We start from the raw sequence: 17,094 nt of genomic DNA on the forward strand, positions 1-17,094 counted from the left end.
AATATAGGCGTCCGATAAGTGGATCGGCCGAGGTTTCGCGACGAAAACAATTGTGTTGCGCACTAAAACCGACAAAATATAATAGCACTGAGAAAGAGTAAACAAACTGCTGTAAATTACACGGAGGAAAAAAAAAGGCCCGTTCCGTCGGACAGGGAAGAATGTTGGTCCCGGTATAATTTAGAGGTTAGCGCTAGCCGGGTCCGGTGGTTTAGTGGTTAGCGTGGTAGCCTCCAAACCCCAGTATGGCCTGGGTTCAATCACAGACGGACCCGGTGGCATTTTTCGTGACGAAATTTGCCTGACCACACCTTCTATCGGATGGGGAAGTAAAACGTCGGTCCATTTGCGTAAAAAGAGGCTATGGGTTGCGTAAAAAGAGGCTATGAGGTGACACCACACATCCCAAGTAACCGTGGGACTGTATATGGTAGCTTTAAATCCCCTCTATATCAACATATAAAGTATGCATACAGAGTCTCAAAACTTTATATTCACTTTATACGCATGGAGGTAAAATTGAGTGGCGACTGGTAGAGTTGATATAGAGTTATACCGCGGTAAAACGTCAAAATACTACCTTACCGACAGTATTTGAAATAGAAAAAAAAGCTTTGCGCGCAGCTCTCTCTCTCTTGGGAGAGTGCTTTTCACGCTGGGATGACGGTTTTTGAAAGCTTGTTTGCGTTTTTTTTTGCTGTGTTGTGCTTCATTCGAGATTCTAAACTGCGTGTTGATTTGATGTTCAGAGATGTTTCACCTAGATGCCCTGCGCCAACCGTCTCGCCCGTCCTGAAATATGTTTACACGTATGATTTTTGTCGATAGAGTCTTCCTTCAGTTAGTAGCATGAAAAAAGAATACACTAGCCAGGTTGAAATAAAGTACATATTTATTAATCAATACACTTCATACCTTTACAAGATATTGATAATCTTCACAACATTCATCGACGAACGGGCTAGGGCACGGAGCACCGATTGCGCACCCGGTCCCGGGGTCTTGGTGCAAGTTCCGCCGGCGGCACGCAGCTTCATGTGCAGCGAGGTGATTCCGAGGGACTTGCACTTTCCGCCTACGTACAAAGCGGCCACATAGCAGCGTAGGGCGAGCCTCGTCACGATCAGCCTTGACCTTCATGCCGCCGGTGCTCCGCCAGATAGTTACTTGCCCAAAAGATCCGTAACGTGGACGAAGGTATAGACGTATGCCACTCCGAACACGATCTCGTCCGAGCAAAACCTGGACCTCCTCCAAACGATTTTTCCTGCATCAACAAAAATACCACCAAATACTGCCAAACTTTCTTTGCTCTCACTAATGTTGAGTAAGTGTTTTGAAACATTTGAAGAAATGTCAAAGTGTGATGTAACTTTAAAAGCTTACTTTACATTGATATATAAAGCTTACCATTAATGCTTTGAAACATTATTGAGCTAAATGCTTTGAAACTTTAATTGGCTGTTCTATATGTCGTTATACAGTAGATAATAATGTTTCAAGCTACAAATGTTTCGAAACATTGGGAAAGACTATTTAAAGTGTCATAGCATCGTGAAAGTTTATTTAGAGTGGATTTAGAGTTTTGATTTAGGGAGCGTTCTTTTATTACGTAACGCGAAAAATCGGACTTTTAGACCCTCTCCCCCCCCCCTCGTAACAAAATTTCCATACAAATTTTAAAAATTTTGTATGGAGCGTAACACGGCCTCCGACCCCCCCTCCCCCCCTACTGCGTTACGTAATAAAAGAACGCTCCCTTAGTGCTTCTGGTTACTTGGGATAACCTTCGGACGCCTAGAAATGAGCAGAAACTTGCAACAGAGCCCGCAAAAAAACCCAGGGGTCGTTAAAGTGGATTGCTTTGCTTTTTGTCGTTAGCGCTCAGTCCAGGTGTAGGAGTCGTCTCCCTGGGTCCTGCCTCGGTGGAGTCGCTGGTAGGCAGTTGGAGTAACAATCCAAAGGTCGTCAGTTCGAATCCCGGGGTGGATGGAAGCTAATGTGTATAAAGAGGTTTGCAATTGCCTCAAGTTTGGAGTTGGAATCTCGTAATCGAGAACGCCGAGGCAATGCTGTAGAGCGAATAATTTGATTTTTTTAGTCATAGAGAAGGCCCTAAAAAAAGTTGAGCCATTGCCGGAAATCGGAGAGAATTGCTCATACGTACAAATATTATGTTCATACTTTATCTAATTTCAGGATGCTGGGAGTGCTATGCTGGGCATGTATAAACTTTAAAATATCTAGAAAATTTATAGTGAATAATTTAGTTTGTCATTTACACATCCTTATTTGCATTTTTCATCTAATAAACATGCTGTATTCAATCTACCAAGTGGAGAAAGGAGGCAATGTTCATATTTTTAATAAAGTATTATCTTGGATTTTTCTTGGTGAGTTCTGATTCGCGTCATCATCTTCCGAATGGTTTTCTTTTTAAAATTTCTATAATACACAATCTCAATCATTTTACTTTTCCAGGAACCTCTTCATGCTTGCCTTTAATTACTGAAACATTGATCACAAATCGTTTGGCATCCATAGTTATAAATTTTTCTGGCATTTATGTGATGTTGTCCTTGTCTTATGAACCACTATTTTTAATGTTTTTTTGCATGAGCCTTGTAACTTGGATTCATGCGGAGCAACATATTTATAATGATCAAAAAGAGGTAATGTCATATAGATTGACAATTGTTTTGATTAATAAGAAATGAAACATGGATTTTGAATTTTTATTTTTTCCAGGTTTCCAAGTTATCATTTATAAACAACATATGTAGCAATAAAGCTGTGGATTTTGAGGATTTTAGGCGATCATTAATATTTGTAAGCATATACAATGTTTATTGTTTATTCGTCAAGCTTATGTAGACTACTTACAATTTTCTTACATACTAGATATTATTTCTATTGTATAGATTTTTTCGTAGTTCCGGTTTAGACATGTCGAAATGTATGTACTGTGAATTTTCATTATAAAAGCGCATCATTTGATTTAATGGCGAATTTTTTAAATAATTTGTCGTGTATGCATTTATTCTAAAAAGTGGTGAATGTCTAAGAGTACGGCTTGGTTCATGAATACTATTGCGTATTTCTGACAATAATGCTGCTGACTGTATGCGTTGAGAAATAATGTCGTTGATGAAAGAGAGCATGGCAAATTTACGACGTTCTTGTAATGATTGTATGTTTATGAGCATGCAGCGTGCTTCATACGATGGGAGAGGAAATGCAGTCCAGTTAAGTTTACGTAGTGCGTACAGTAAGAATTGTTTTTGGACAGATTCAATACGTGCTTGGTGTACGGCATAGTATGGATTCCAGACGATACTACAGTATTCCAAGAGTGGCCTGACATACGTTATATAGAGTAATTTAATAGTATACGGGTCCTGGAAGTTGAATGCAAAGCGCTTTATAAAGCCTAATGTACTTTTGCCTTGTTTATTATTGTGTTATAGTGTTCTACAAAGTTAGTTGTGAGTCTAGGATGACACCTAGATCACGTACTACTTTGCATTTTTCTACTGGTTGGTTTCCTAATAATACTGTTATGTTTGGTGTTTCATGTTTTCTGCTGAAGGCAATGGAATTACATTTATTTACATTCAATTGGAGTAGGCTTTTACTACACCATGTGTTAATGCTCATAAACGGAATTATAACGGATTCAAATTGAATTAGGAATTTATGTTTTTTCTTATTAAAACTAATTTTTGATATTGTTTACAGGTAATTTACATGTTGATGGCATTTTTTGGAACAGGAAATATGGCCACAGTCAGCTCATTCGATCCAAATTGGGTCAGATTTTTCATATCAACATTTTCTCCATTCACCATGATGATACTCGTAGTTCTGAAAATGCTGATTCCTATCTTTATTTTGGTTTGTACTCTTAAATCATTGCAAATTATCACACAGGTACATATCGCTCAGGTAAACAATAAGTACCTCTGAATAATATTGACATTAATTCTAGGTCAGATCACAAACATTATTTCTGATTATACTTGTCATCTGTGATATAATGAGTCTAAACTTCTTTTACCTCGTAAAAAACAAAGGATCGTGGTTGGACATAGGAACATCAATTTCACACTTTGTCATCATGCAGTGCACAACGATCTTTTTAACTTTTCTTTACGGATGTGTCAAATTTGTGACGGAAGTATCACTTGTATCAAATAATGGTTTTTTGTTACCGTTTAGCAATAAAATGAATAAGGAAAAGTAATTTTACTTAAAAAATGTTTAACTGGAAATTATTTCCATAATTAAAAATCGATTGCTAACACGTCATAAATCTCCTGACTCGAATTAAGTGGAAGTACATACAGTCTAGACTCGATTATCCGAAGTCCTTGGAAAAAAAATCACTTCGTAACTTCGGATAAGCGAATCACATTTTTTTTGTTGTATTTTTATTTATTGAGGCGGCAAAGTGGCATTGATAAAATATTGAAAAATGCATGTTGTTATTTGACAGGTAATCAACCATTCAAATTCTTTAAAATGGGGTCGCAGAACTCGAAATTAATTTTAAAAGTGAGAACATAAAAAAAATTCGATTAGGCCGATGCAAGTTTTTGTCTCTCTGCTCTGGCCGGAGTCGTGAGGGGAAAGGGCAACAATAACAATATATATAAAAACAGAAATAACAAGCCATATATTCAACATATTAATGAAAAAAGTGTTTTGAAATGGGGGTTTAACAAAATCTTTTAAAAATATTTATATCAGCCTTATCCAATGTTCCATATAAACCTTCGGATAATCGAGTCTGGACTTAGTTGTTTTTAAAACAAATGAATAAATTCCAGGATTTCCAGGAAATGCCGAAATTCATAGGAGATGGTACTTGTTGTCAAATACCGTAAACCGGGGTTGTGTGGGTTGACGCGTATCTTCGACTACGACGCTATCTCTATGTCGACCAACGGTCTCCCGACGACGACGATCGGAAGCCGAAGGGCATTCGTATTCAGACAGACTCACAGGTAAGATGTGCAACAGCGTCGGTGCTCCGTGGTGGGTGATTTCCCGAGTAGATTTCCGGCTACACATGTTGGCGACCGTGACAGGTGGTTCAAATAGTAATTTAAAACGCAAAGATTATTGTTTCGCAGTTTTTCTTATAAAAACAATCACGCGGGAAGTCACCAACGCGCGGTGTGAGTGGAATAAACCAAATTGTGGACAACCAAGCGCGTGGTGTGGTTAAAATCTAAATGTTCCAGAAGTTTTTATTGAAAATCGAAATTGTGATGGATTTTCTTTACCTTTCTGGCAAAAATAAATAAAAAACTAACTTAATCCACATATGTGGTTGGAGCCTTCCTCACTTATTACCAACAATGGCAGATAAACTTTGAGCACCCCTGATCTACCGTCAGAGGATAGATTGTCAGGGTGTTGAAAACGAAAAATCAAACCATCCACATTAACGACCCCCGGGTCTTTTGTGGTCTCTATTGCAAGTTTCTGCTCGAACCTAGGAGTCCGAAGGCTTGAATGGGGAGAGCACCCAAACCTCTTTTACTCCAAGGAACCTTCCACCCCAGTGTTTGAACTGACGACCTTTGGATTGAGAGTCCAACCGCCGCCAGTGATTCCACCGGAGTAGGCTTGGTTTGGTGTGCTGTTTGTACTTATGGCATGGAGACAACTCCTACACCTGGAATGACTTAACGGCCTAACAACCAAGGCCGGGACCGACATTTTACTTCCTCATCCGATGGAAGTTTGCAGCAGATGGGAATCGAACCCAGAATCATCCGCTTACAAAGCGGACAGCGTAACCATTCGGCCACGCACTGGTGTTGAAAACGGTAGTTAATAAATAGTCTGAGAAAAGTGAATACTAATTATAAGTGGTGGAAAAAATAAAATAAATTGAGGTGCGGGTCAGGTGCGGGTATTTTACAAACAAAGCCATCTTTTCAAGAGAACTTTGCTTGCAAAATGCGTCAAAACAAAGGTAAACGCAAATCTTCTGAAGATTTGGTCTTTACGTCGGTGAAGCGTTTGAACGCTAAACCGGCTAACGGAAACAGAAAAAGAAAACAGCCTCTTCTGAGGTCTGATTCTGATTCTGAATGTGAGGTCAATCCTCCAATTCCATTGGCAAACAGTTTCGGTGTTTTATCCGAAACTGTAGACAATGATCCTTCTCCTCGTACTGAGCCTTCTGCCGTCGAGAAACGAGTAAAGGTAGTGACTTCCGTCTACGATTTGGCCAGCTTTCGAACGCAACTGAAGAATTGCAAAGAAACTTGCAATTTGAAGGTTTCGTTCCAGCTTGGTCGAAGAGGAGAATGTCGCTTGTTGACGGAATCTTTACAAGATCACCAAACTTTTGTTGGTTATTTGAAAAACCACAAACACAATTTCTACACGTATGAGACCAAGAATGCTCGCCCATTCAAGGCGGTCCTAAAAGGTCTCTCCAACGACTTGTCGGTGGATGAGATCAAAAACGAACTTAAGGTATTGCTTGGCTTTGCCCCATCCCAAGTACAGTCATCCCACATATTCGGAACACCCACAAATTCGAAACACTTTTACGATAATTTGTCAATAGCATGCCAAACGTATTTTTTCTGTTGATCCTACTATTTTTAGGACTTTTATTTGGACATCCTCTTGCTATTCCATTAGTTAAAAGTAGTACTTTTTGAACAAAAAACATCATTCCAAGATTTTTTGTCTAGAGCAGCAAAACACTGCCTCCAAATGGCCTGTTTCATAATTGTGGGATGTTATTGTGCCTCCCACTGTTGTGAAACACCTGAATTTAACTGATATTTTCACAAAAAACCCGATTTAATCCCACCAGGGGTGAGATAGAGCCTTTCTTACTAAAGAATATAACTTCTCTCAATTCACAACATCGACTTGATACAAAAAATCTTATGATGAAAGCAAGGTTTTATTAATGATGTGTTTTCTAAAAGAAATTGAAAACGCAATTTTCACCTATCGAATATTTTTAATCGTACAAATTCTTAGCTTCCAATGCGCAAGTGACGACACACACCGCGGTTTTGGTTTTCTAGTTTTGGTACGAGCCCAAAAACCGAACAAAGCAGGAGCAAAGCAAAACCGAGTTAACCGCACAGTGGGAAGCTTGCCATTCAGCGTCTACGAAAGTGAGAGAGTCAGAGATAGATATTTTTACAACCGCACCACTACACACTCAATCGCAATACCTTAGGAAGATAGCCATTGGCGTCGCGAGCATTGAAAACTTTGAAAACGATATAAAGCTTAGAAGCTTCGAAAGCTCCTATTGGAATCCAATGAACTCTGTTTAATAAAACGACACGACAAATGAAGCCTACTTAAAGGCGGTTTTAGGAGCACACGAGAAACAAATTGATTGTACCCGGATGAATGTCCTATGTCAAAAAAGTTTCTGCATAAACATTGGACAGTTATGCAAAAACGGACAGAGCAAAAGAAACCGAAAAGCTACGATATCTTTCATGTTGAAGGAAACATCTGTAGACAAGCTACTACGAACGAGTATAAGTCGAGCCGAAACATATGCTCAACTTAACAACTTGTCGACTTGGCGACGAAGCGTCGAAAATCGATGCAGTGTGATTTTTTAGCGATTTTTCGGATTAAAATTCATGCTGAATCGACATATTTACGAAGCTGGAAATGACGTCCTGGCTTAAAGTAAAACCTATACCTTTCTTTAGTAAGAAAGGCAAAAAGTAAATCGTTCTAAAAATTGATCCGGATTGCCGATCGATGTCGAATTTGTTTCAGATGCTCACTCATGGTCTGTACTATGAATGTAGCAAGAAATTTCGAATAAAATCAGAAATGAAAATTGTTGGCGAAGGTCACCAGGTGGGCTTTTACCTTTTTTTAGGGATTTTGTTTCTTATGGTAGGTCAATGAAACGGCTCTAACTCCAGAACCATATTATGAATCTGGATGAAAATTTGGGAGGTTGTAGGGCTCGAAAAATGCAATTTTTGAGATAAATAAAAGGTATGAAAATGAAAAATTTTGACCATATTTTCATTTGAAAACTGTGTATTTTCTGGAAAAGTCTGGCCGCATCCGAAAACAGATGGATAATTCGAAATTTGCGCGGCAACTCGCCCAGGTTCAGCACACTAGCTTTCATCTGCATTTAAGAGAATCGAAATCGGATTTATGGGAGCTGAGAACGGCGCGACACAAAATTTTGCAAAATTTTACCACATACGAACATCACTCGACCTCCACGGAATTTATTTTCTCAAAATTCGAGGGTTCGAGATAGACGAGTTCTGTCAAGGTGAATCGATAGAGCGTCGAAAATCGATGCAGTGTAATTTTTTAGCGATTTATCGGATTAAAATTCATGCTGAATCGACATATTTACGAAGCTGGAAATGACGTCCTGGCTTAAAGTAAAACCTATACCTTTCTTTAGTAAGAAAGGCAAAAAGTTATCAAACCATGTATAAAACATCACTAAGCTTGAGTTTCATTGGTTTCAGTGTGAGAAGTCATTATTTGGTAATAAATATGTACTCCTGGAGAGATCCAAAGTTTGTTTAAATTCGTAAGAAAAAAGTGTTCCGAATTTGTGGATTTCAAGGGTCAAAGTAATTCTTCAAAAACTTCATATAAAAGTTAAAATTTGCAGATGTTCGATACAGCATTCGAAAGATCGCAAGAAAAGCTTTCAAATGAAGGTAAAAGCGAATTATTAAGTTCAATGATCGATTTGCTATGATTTTTTGAACATTGGCCGATCTGTAAACTGTTCCGAATATGAGGGATGACTGTAATACCAATGAAGAAAAAAATAAACGGGAATATTTCTCGCTTTGGTTTGACTTCACAATTTTATCTGATTCATTTCAACAGAAATGAACTGAACAATTTGAAACTTCTGGACAAAGTTCAGTTTTTGTTCCATGTACGGGTAAAGTGGGAGCATTTTAAGAAACATGGCGGTAATGGCCAGAATCTGACCCAGTGCCGGCGTTGCCAGGCATTCGGTCACGGTACTGATCATTGCGCCATGGTTCCAAAATGCATGGTTTGCGGGGATTCTTCTCACGACAAGGACAATTGTCCCGTGAAAGAAGTCACCCAATTTAAATGTGCAAATTGTGGTGGAAATCACAAATCAAATTTTTGGGATTGCCCCATCAGAAAAAAGGTTTTGGATTCTCGTGCTAAGCATCAGCCGAAATCCAAACCGAAATTTTTTCAAAGTCAGGTTGTACCTGCAACTTTAAATCAAACGTTTTTGCTATCTCCCTCTAATGAGAAAGCTTGAAAAAATATTTCTACAATTGAAACAGGCAACGGTATTTCCTATGCCGCCGCTGTTTCAGGTACATCCAAAAATTTCAAATCCTCTGCAATTCTTCCTGAAATTGGCCAGGTACCTCAAATTTCATTTGAAAATGCTTCTGCTGGCAACGCTCTGGGATCTTCTGATCTCGGTGATGTTACGTTTGAAAAAAATGACTTTTTTGCAAAACTCACTGTTTGGTTTGATTCAAACAATGAGTAATGCTACATCCATGATGGAAGCAATCCAGATTGGATTAAAATTTGCGAATGATGTCGTTCTTACCCTGAAGTTTAATCATGGATCCAAATAATTCCATCAATATTACGAATTTTAATGCTCGCTCTTTAAAAGCGAAAGAAAATGAATTTTTCAACTTTTTACGAGTTCATAACGTGCATGTTGCTGTTATAACCGAAACATTTTTAAAAACTGGCACTTATTTGAAAAGTGATCCAGATTATAAAGTTATAACTAATAACCGAATGAATCGAAATGGCGGTGGAGTTGCAATAGTTATCCACCGTAGTATGACTTATAGCACTTTACGTGACTTTAAGTTAAAAGTTATTGAAAGTTTGGGCATTGAACTTGAAACTTCTTTTGGGAAAATTATGATTGCAGCTGCATATTTGCCTTTCCAGTGCACTGGGGAAAATAAAAATTATTTCAAAGGGGATTTGAATAGACTTACTCGGCATATATCTCGATTTTTGATTATCGGCGATTTTAATGCCAAACACCAATCTTGGAATAATTCTAAAGTAAATTCCAATGGCAAAATTCTATTCAGAGATTGCACTTCTGGTCTTTATTCGGTTTTATACCCGAATGGGCCAACTTGCTTTTCTTCTGTTAGAAATCCATCAACAATTGATTTGGTTTTGACAAATCAAAGTCAGTATTGTGGTCCTTTAGTGACTCATGCTGATTTTGATTCTGATCACCTTCCAGTAACTTTTTCACTTTCTCATGAAGCAGTTATCAGACCCAATAGTTCTGTGTTTAATTACCACAAAGCTAATTGGGACAGGTATCAGCATCATATTGAGAATAATTTAAATCATGATTTTGGTTTAGAAACCAAAGCTGATATTGATTCAGCCTTGGAATTTTTAACTTATGCAATTTTGGATGCTAGGAATATTGCTATTCCAAAAGTCCAAGTCAAATTTGATTCTCCCATTATTGATGACGATCTTCAGCTTTTGATTCGTCTGAAAAATGTTCGCCGAAGACAGTATCAACGTTCTCGTGATCCTGCACTGAAGCGAATTCAAAAAGATTTGCAAAAGGTTATTGACCACAGATTCACTCTCCTGCGAAATGAAAAGTTCGCAAGAGATTTCGAACAAATCAAACCTTTTTGGAAACTTTCAAAGGTTCTTAAGAAACCTCAAAAACCAATCCCTTCTTTAAAAGATGGTGATAATATTCTATTAACTAATGGGGAAAAAGCTCAAAAACTTGCTCAGCAGTTTGAGAGTGCTCATAATTTCAACTTGAATGTTTTGAGTCCTATTGAAAATCAAATTTCAATAGAATTTCAGAATATTGTTGAACAAGAATTTTTATCAGATGAAGATTTAATACGGATCTGAATGAAATAAAATCTATTATCAAAAATTTTAAAAATATGAAAGCCCCTGGTGAGGATGGCATTTTTTACATTTTAATTAAAAAATTACCAGAAGCAACTTTAAGTAGCTTGGTCAAAATTTTCAACAAATGTTTTGATTTGGCATATTTTCCCAGTAGTTTTTTTTTTTTTTTTTTTTTTGTTGGGTTTAGAACCACTGCGACCATTGAGTTGATCTATTGCGGTATACCCATTTTGTTATCGCAAATTTCAGGATGACACGTTACCATTTAGGGTTACGGTCATTGGCTGACACTGCGATGTACCCCAGTTTGGCAAGATTTCTAGGATGAAATCAACTACTGTGCCGGGGTTTTCTAGCCAGACATCATTTGGACTTATTATGCCCTTATTGAAGATCCGTCTTCTTTTTGCAGAAACAGCGCTGCATTCGCAAATCAAATGTTTTGATGTTTCAGTCTCACAGTTACAAATCCGACAGATATCAATTGGACTGAGCCCAATTTTTTTCAGGTGATATCTAGACGGACAGTGTCCTGTTATGAGACCGATGTATATTCTGAGATATTTTTTATTCATATTCATGAGTTGAGCGAATTTTTGTTTGGAGGGGACGATAAACATTTTCGACTGACGCATATCGTGTGCTTTCACCCAGTTCAATTGAATCAACTTTTTCTCCAATTGTGTGAATTTCATATTAAGTGTGCTTTTCGAGACTCCGCAGAATGGTTCTGGGCCTATGAAATGCCCGTCCGAACCTCGTCTTGCTAAAAGGTCTGCTATTTCATTACCATCTATTCCTCGGTGACCCGGGACCCAGTACAGATGTACCCGGTTTCTGGATGCTAATTGTTTCAAAAGTGTTCTACATTCCCAAACAAGCCTGGACTGGCATGTTGGCGATTTTAATGCATTCAAGGCAGCTTGACTGTCTGAGAAGATACATATTTTTGCAAATCTGTAATTTCGTTTTAAACAGATTGCTGTACATTCCACAATAGCGTATATTTCCGCTAAAAATACTGTTGTCCATTGTCCCATAGGTATTGAAATATTCAGTCCAGGACCAGTTATTCCAGCACCCGTTTTGTTTCCCATTTTAGATCCATCGGTGTAAAATATGATCGATCCTGGAGGAATAGTTGGCCCTCCTGACTCCCACTCTAGGCGATTTGTTTCAACTACTTTGAACGGTACGTCTAGGTCCAACTTACTCTCCATCCAGTCTGTAATCTCGAATACTCCTTGGTTTATTTCCAATTCGGCTAAGATTTGCAAATGTTCAACGGAGTTGTATTCTGATATATTGTTTGTTCTTCTTAGCCTTAAAACACTCTTCGCAGCTTCCATTTGCACGAATTGATGCAGGGAAGAATGTGAAGAGCGGCATTTAAGGCCTTTGTTGGTGTATTCCGCGATGCACCTGTAATAGATGTACTTATTAGATGCTGTAGTTTTTGTAATTTATTTTGAGCTGTCAATTGTTTTGTCTTTGGCCACCATATAAGAGCAGCGTATGTTATTCTGGGTCTTATTATTGCCGTATAGATCCAATGAATCATTCTCGGTTTTAGCCCCATTGCTTTCCAAAGGTATTTCTGCTCACCCAAAGAGCTGCCGTTGCCTTATTTATAACTTGCTCCAAGTGAGAGTTCCAGTTCAATTTTTCGTCAAGGATTACTCCAAGATATTTTGCTGTCGTTGAATATTTTAGGTTTGAGCCGTTTAGCGATAGTGTTTTCAAGGTGAATTTTCTCTTACGCGTAAACGGAACTAAAATAGTTTTCGCAGGGTTAATGCTGAGCCCTTGATTTGCACACCATTGTGACGTGAGGTTTAAAGCATATTGCATTCTCTCTGACAAGACGTGGGCAAATTTTCCGCGAGTCAAAATGACCACATCATCAGCAAAGCCAATTACTTCAAAGCTTTCTGTTGTTAATTTGTTGAGAAGATCATCCACAACTAGTGACCACAGCAACGGTGACAGTACACCTCCTTGTGGACAACCCCTAGTGGTCTTAACAGTAATTGTTGACATTCCTAGTTCGGCAAATACTTCACGATTGTTCAACATGGTCATGATCCATTGTATTATGCAGGGATCAAACCCTCTCTTTTCCATACATTTTTTGATGGAGCTGTATGATGCATTGTCAAAAGCTCCTTCAATGTCAAGAAAAGCTGTGAGGGCAATTTCTTTAGCCTCTAGATTTTTCTCCAGTTTTGTAACAAGAGTATCCAATGCTGTAATTGTTGACTTATTCTGTTGATACGCAAACTGTGCCTTACTTAGTGGAAAGGTTTTTAAGATGTTTGATTTTATGTATTCATCTATTATCTTTTCCATGATTTTAAGCATGGTTGATGTTAGACTTATTGGTCTGAAAGATTTTGAAGCTGTTTTATCTTTTTTTCCAACTTTTGGAATAAACACAATACGAGTTTTACTCCAGATTTTTGGAATGTATCCTAGTTTGAAACTAGCTTTAAAAATTTCTGTGAGGGACTCAAGTAATTTGTTCCCTCCATATTGCAGGAGAGCTGGAAAAATTCCGTCTAATCCCGGTGATTTGAACGGTTGAAAGGAATTCATTGCCCAAGCTACTTTAGACCGGGTGAAAATGGTGCTTGGAAGGTTGGTATTTCTACCAATGGTCCATTCTAGCCCACTGTTCGTATCCTCTTCCATTTCTCCATTATCACTCGAGACTATCATAGAACCAGGAAAATGAGTTTCCATCATCATTTCCAACACTTCTGCGGAATTTTCAGTAAACTTCCCATCTGGTTTCTTTAAGCTACCCAGACCATTACTGTGTTCTTTGGAAAGAGCTTTTTTGGAGTTTTGCAACGTCCGGGGTTTTCTCAATTTTTTCGCAATTATTCCTCCAGCTTTTCCTTTGAGATTTTCTAAGTTCTTTGTTGTAGGCAGTTAAGGCTTTTCGGTATTGCTCCCACTGTTTTGTTTTTTTGGATTGTTTAAATAATCGACGAGCTTTTTTCCTGAGTTTCCCGAGAGCATCGTTCCACCATGGAACATCTCGATTCGATTTTTGCTTTCTAACGGGACAGCTTTCATTGAACGCAGATATAATCACATCTGTTATGTTTTTAGCGGCTTTTTCTAGGTGATTTTTGTCTTCAATCTTATCGATTTGAATTGATTTTACTTTATTTTTGTATAATTCCCAGTTGGTTTTCCTGGGGTTTCTATATGAAACTGTGATTATTTCCCCAGCATCATATTCAAACTCTATTTGTCTGTGGTCCGACAGAGATTCTTCATCTGACACCTGCCATTTCCGAACTCGTGGTGAGATGAAAGGACTACAGAGCGTCAGATCAAGAACTTCTCGTCTAGTTTTTGTAATAAATGTAGGTTGATTTCCTTTGTTACACAAATCGATGTTATTCGCAGATATGTATTCATAAAGGTATTCACCCCTGTTGTTAATGTCGGTGCTTCCCCAGACCGTATGGTGAGAGTTTGCGTCACACCCAATGATGAACTGTTTATTGTTTTGTTTGCAAAATTGTATGAATGCTGCGACACTTGGGGGAGGAACTTCATTTTCGTCACCAGGGAAGTATGCTGAAGCTATGTAAGCTTCAGTTTTTCCCTGTGCTGTTGGAATTTCCAGTTTGATCGCAACAATGTCTTTAAGTATGAATTCTGTAATCGGTACATAGTTTAAGTCCCTTTTAATCAGAATTGCTGTTCTTGGTTTGTCGTTTAGTGGGTTGTAAATAATTGTACTATTTTGAGTGTCTAATCCAAGAACCTTCCCTTTGTGCGCCCATGGTTCTTGGATTAATGCTACACTCACATTTTCTTTTAAGCATTTTTGACTGAGCGCTCCAGATGCTCCCCGCGCATGATGGAGGTTTATCTGAATAAATTTAATACTTTTGCTCATTTTGTATTGCTTTCATTTATTCGGCATTTTTCGTTCTGTTTTTTTTGTTTACTGAGGTTTTGTTATTATTGTTTCAGGTCCTTCTTCCGGTCCTTAGAAGGCCCGGAAGATCGGGTAATATTCGATGGCGGCGATAGGGATTGATCCAGTGTGGCGCCAGAGCCTGAGGGGATTTCTGGGCGATCCAGGCTTTTTTGGGGCCTAGACAGGTTTCTGGCCCTCAGCTCTCCATCGGCCTTGCGGTCCAGCATAGCTTGTGGGTATTTCTTATGTCTTGGTTGCCCAGTAGCTTTCTGGTCATGATCGATGGGAGTTGTGGACTTCCAGAAACCGTGTGGGTTCATATATGTCCCTGCACGCTTATTTTCGCTTCTTGGTTGTTTGTTGTCCTGGTTCGCAGAGGACCCTGAACAATTTTGGTTTTTTGGGTAATTATTTGAGTGTTTATTGGTGTTATATTTTTGTTTGTAGTTCTGGTTCACAAATGACCCAGAACGTTTTTTGTATTGTGTAGAATATTTTGAAGCCATGTTTCCATTGCTTAGTTGTGAATTATTCTGGTTCGCAAAGGACCCAGAGCGTTTTTGATGTTGATGATCGTAGTTTGATGACTTACCATTGACCAGAGGTTTTTGGATCCCACTAGGCCCCGATACGCAAACCTCACCTTGGTTCTCCGGGGTTTTAGCGGTTTCTTGGTCATTGCGCCGTTGGTTGTCGTTGGGATTGCCCATAATTTCCGCATTTTCGTTGGTATTTTCTTTGTTCGGCAGTTTCCTCCGCAGAGTTGTTTGCCCGAACTTGTAGTTGATGAGAAAGTCATGATCCTTAAAGTGGTTCATGGACGCCTCATCAACCGTAAACAACCATTCGACGTGCTTTTCGTAGATGATCTTCCTTTCGATGACTCTCCAATTGTTGGTGTTGATACCATCGTTTTGGCTTTCGATGTAGATCCCAGGATCCCAGTAGTTGGAAAAATGCCAAAGTAATTCCGATTTTGAAACCGGATAAAAATCCTGCTGAAGCCTCAAGCTATCGGCCCATTAGTTTGCTTTCATCTATTAGTAAATTATTCGAAAGAATAATTCTTAATAGAATGATGATACACATTAATGAAAATTCAATTTTCGCTGATGAGCAGTTTGGATTTCGCCTTGGGCATTCAACTACTCATCAGTTGTTGAGAGTTTCAAATTTGATTCGAAGCAACAAATCTGAGGGCTATTCTACTGGCGCTGCTCTTCTAGACATAGAAAAAGCATTTGACAGTGTTTGGCATAAAGGTTTGATTGCGAAATTGAAAAGGTTTAGTTTTCCGATTTATATCGTGAAAATTATTCAAAATTATTTGACGGATCGTACTCTGCAGGTATGTTATCAGAACAGCAAATCTGATCAACTACCTGTACGTGCTGGCGTCCCTCAAGGAAGCATTTTGGGTCCAATTTTATACAATATTTTTACTTCTGACTTGCCTGATTTGCCCCCAGGATGTCAGAAATCACTTTTTGCTGATGACACAAGCATCTCCGCCAAAGGTAGAAGCCTTCGTGTCATCACAAGAAGATTACAAAAAAGCTTGGATATTTTCAATTCTTATTTGAAAGAATGGAAAATTACTCCAAATGCTGCAAAAACTCAACTTATTATTTTCCCTCACAAACCAAGGGCTGATTTTCTTAAACCAAAAAATCATCACATTATAAAGATGAACGAGGTAAATTTAAAGTGGGAGGATCAAGTGAAATATCTTGGACTTGCTTTTGACAAAAACCTTAATTACAAGGATAACATTGAAAGTATCCAGGTTAAATGTAACAAATATATTAAATGTTTGTATCCACTTGTAGGGATTATGGGTTGCAGGATTGAATATGTAATAAATTATTAAATGAGTATTTATTATAAGATTGATATAATTCATAAATAAGAGTTAAGAGCGCAACAAAAAGTGCGCACCTTCATGAATATTGCCTTGTTAGCTAATCGTGGATTGAGTGCGAGAGCGCGCTAGCGAGCTGCGAGAGAGAACAACGAGCGAGAAAACAACGAGATGCGCGCGGCCGGCGAAAGAGAGAATGAAGATTGTCAAATCAGTTTTGTGGTTAATTTCTGTGGAATAAGACGTGTTGTTTGTTGATTGCAAAATATCTGTGTTTTTATTATAAAAGAAAGTCCCCGATCACGACACCACTTATGAACAGGAATTCTAGACTTTGTCTCAAGAATAAACTGTTAATTTATAAACA

General features: G+C 38.4%; 1 pseudogene; it reads right to left on the minus strand.

The window, feature by feature from the left end:
- Window positions 1-871: 871 nt before the first annotated feature.
- Window positions 872-15,684, minus strand: LOC119766267 (annotated as a pseudogene).
- Between the last annotated feature and the right edge of the window lie 1,410 nt (window positions 15,685-17,094).

The sequence above is a fragment of the Culex quinquefasciatus genome, chromosome 2, assembly GCF_015732765.1.
Source record: "Culex quinquefasciatus strain JHB chromosome 2, VPISU_Cqui_1.0_pri_paternal, whole genome shotgun sequence".
Taxonomy (NCBI): domain Eukaryota; kingdom Metazoa; phylum Arthropoda; class Insecta; order Diptera; family Culicidae; genus Culex; species Culex quinquefasciatus.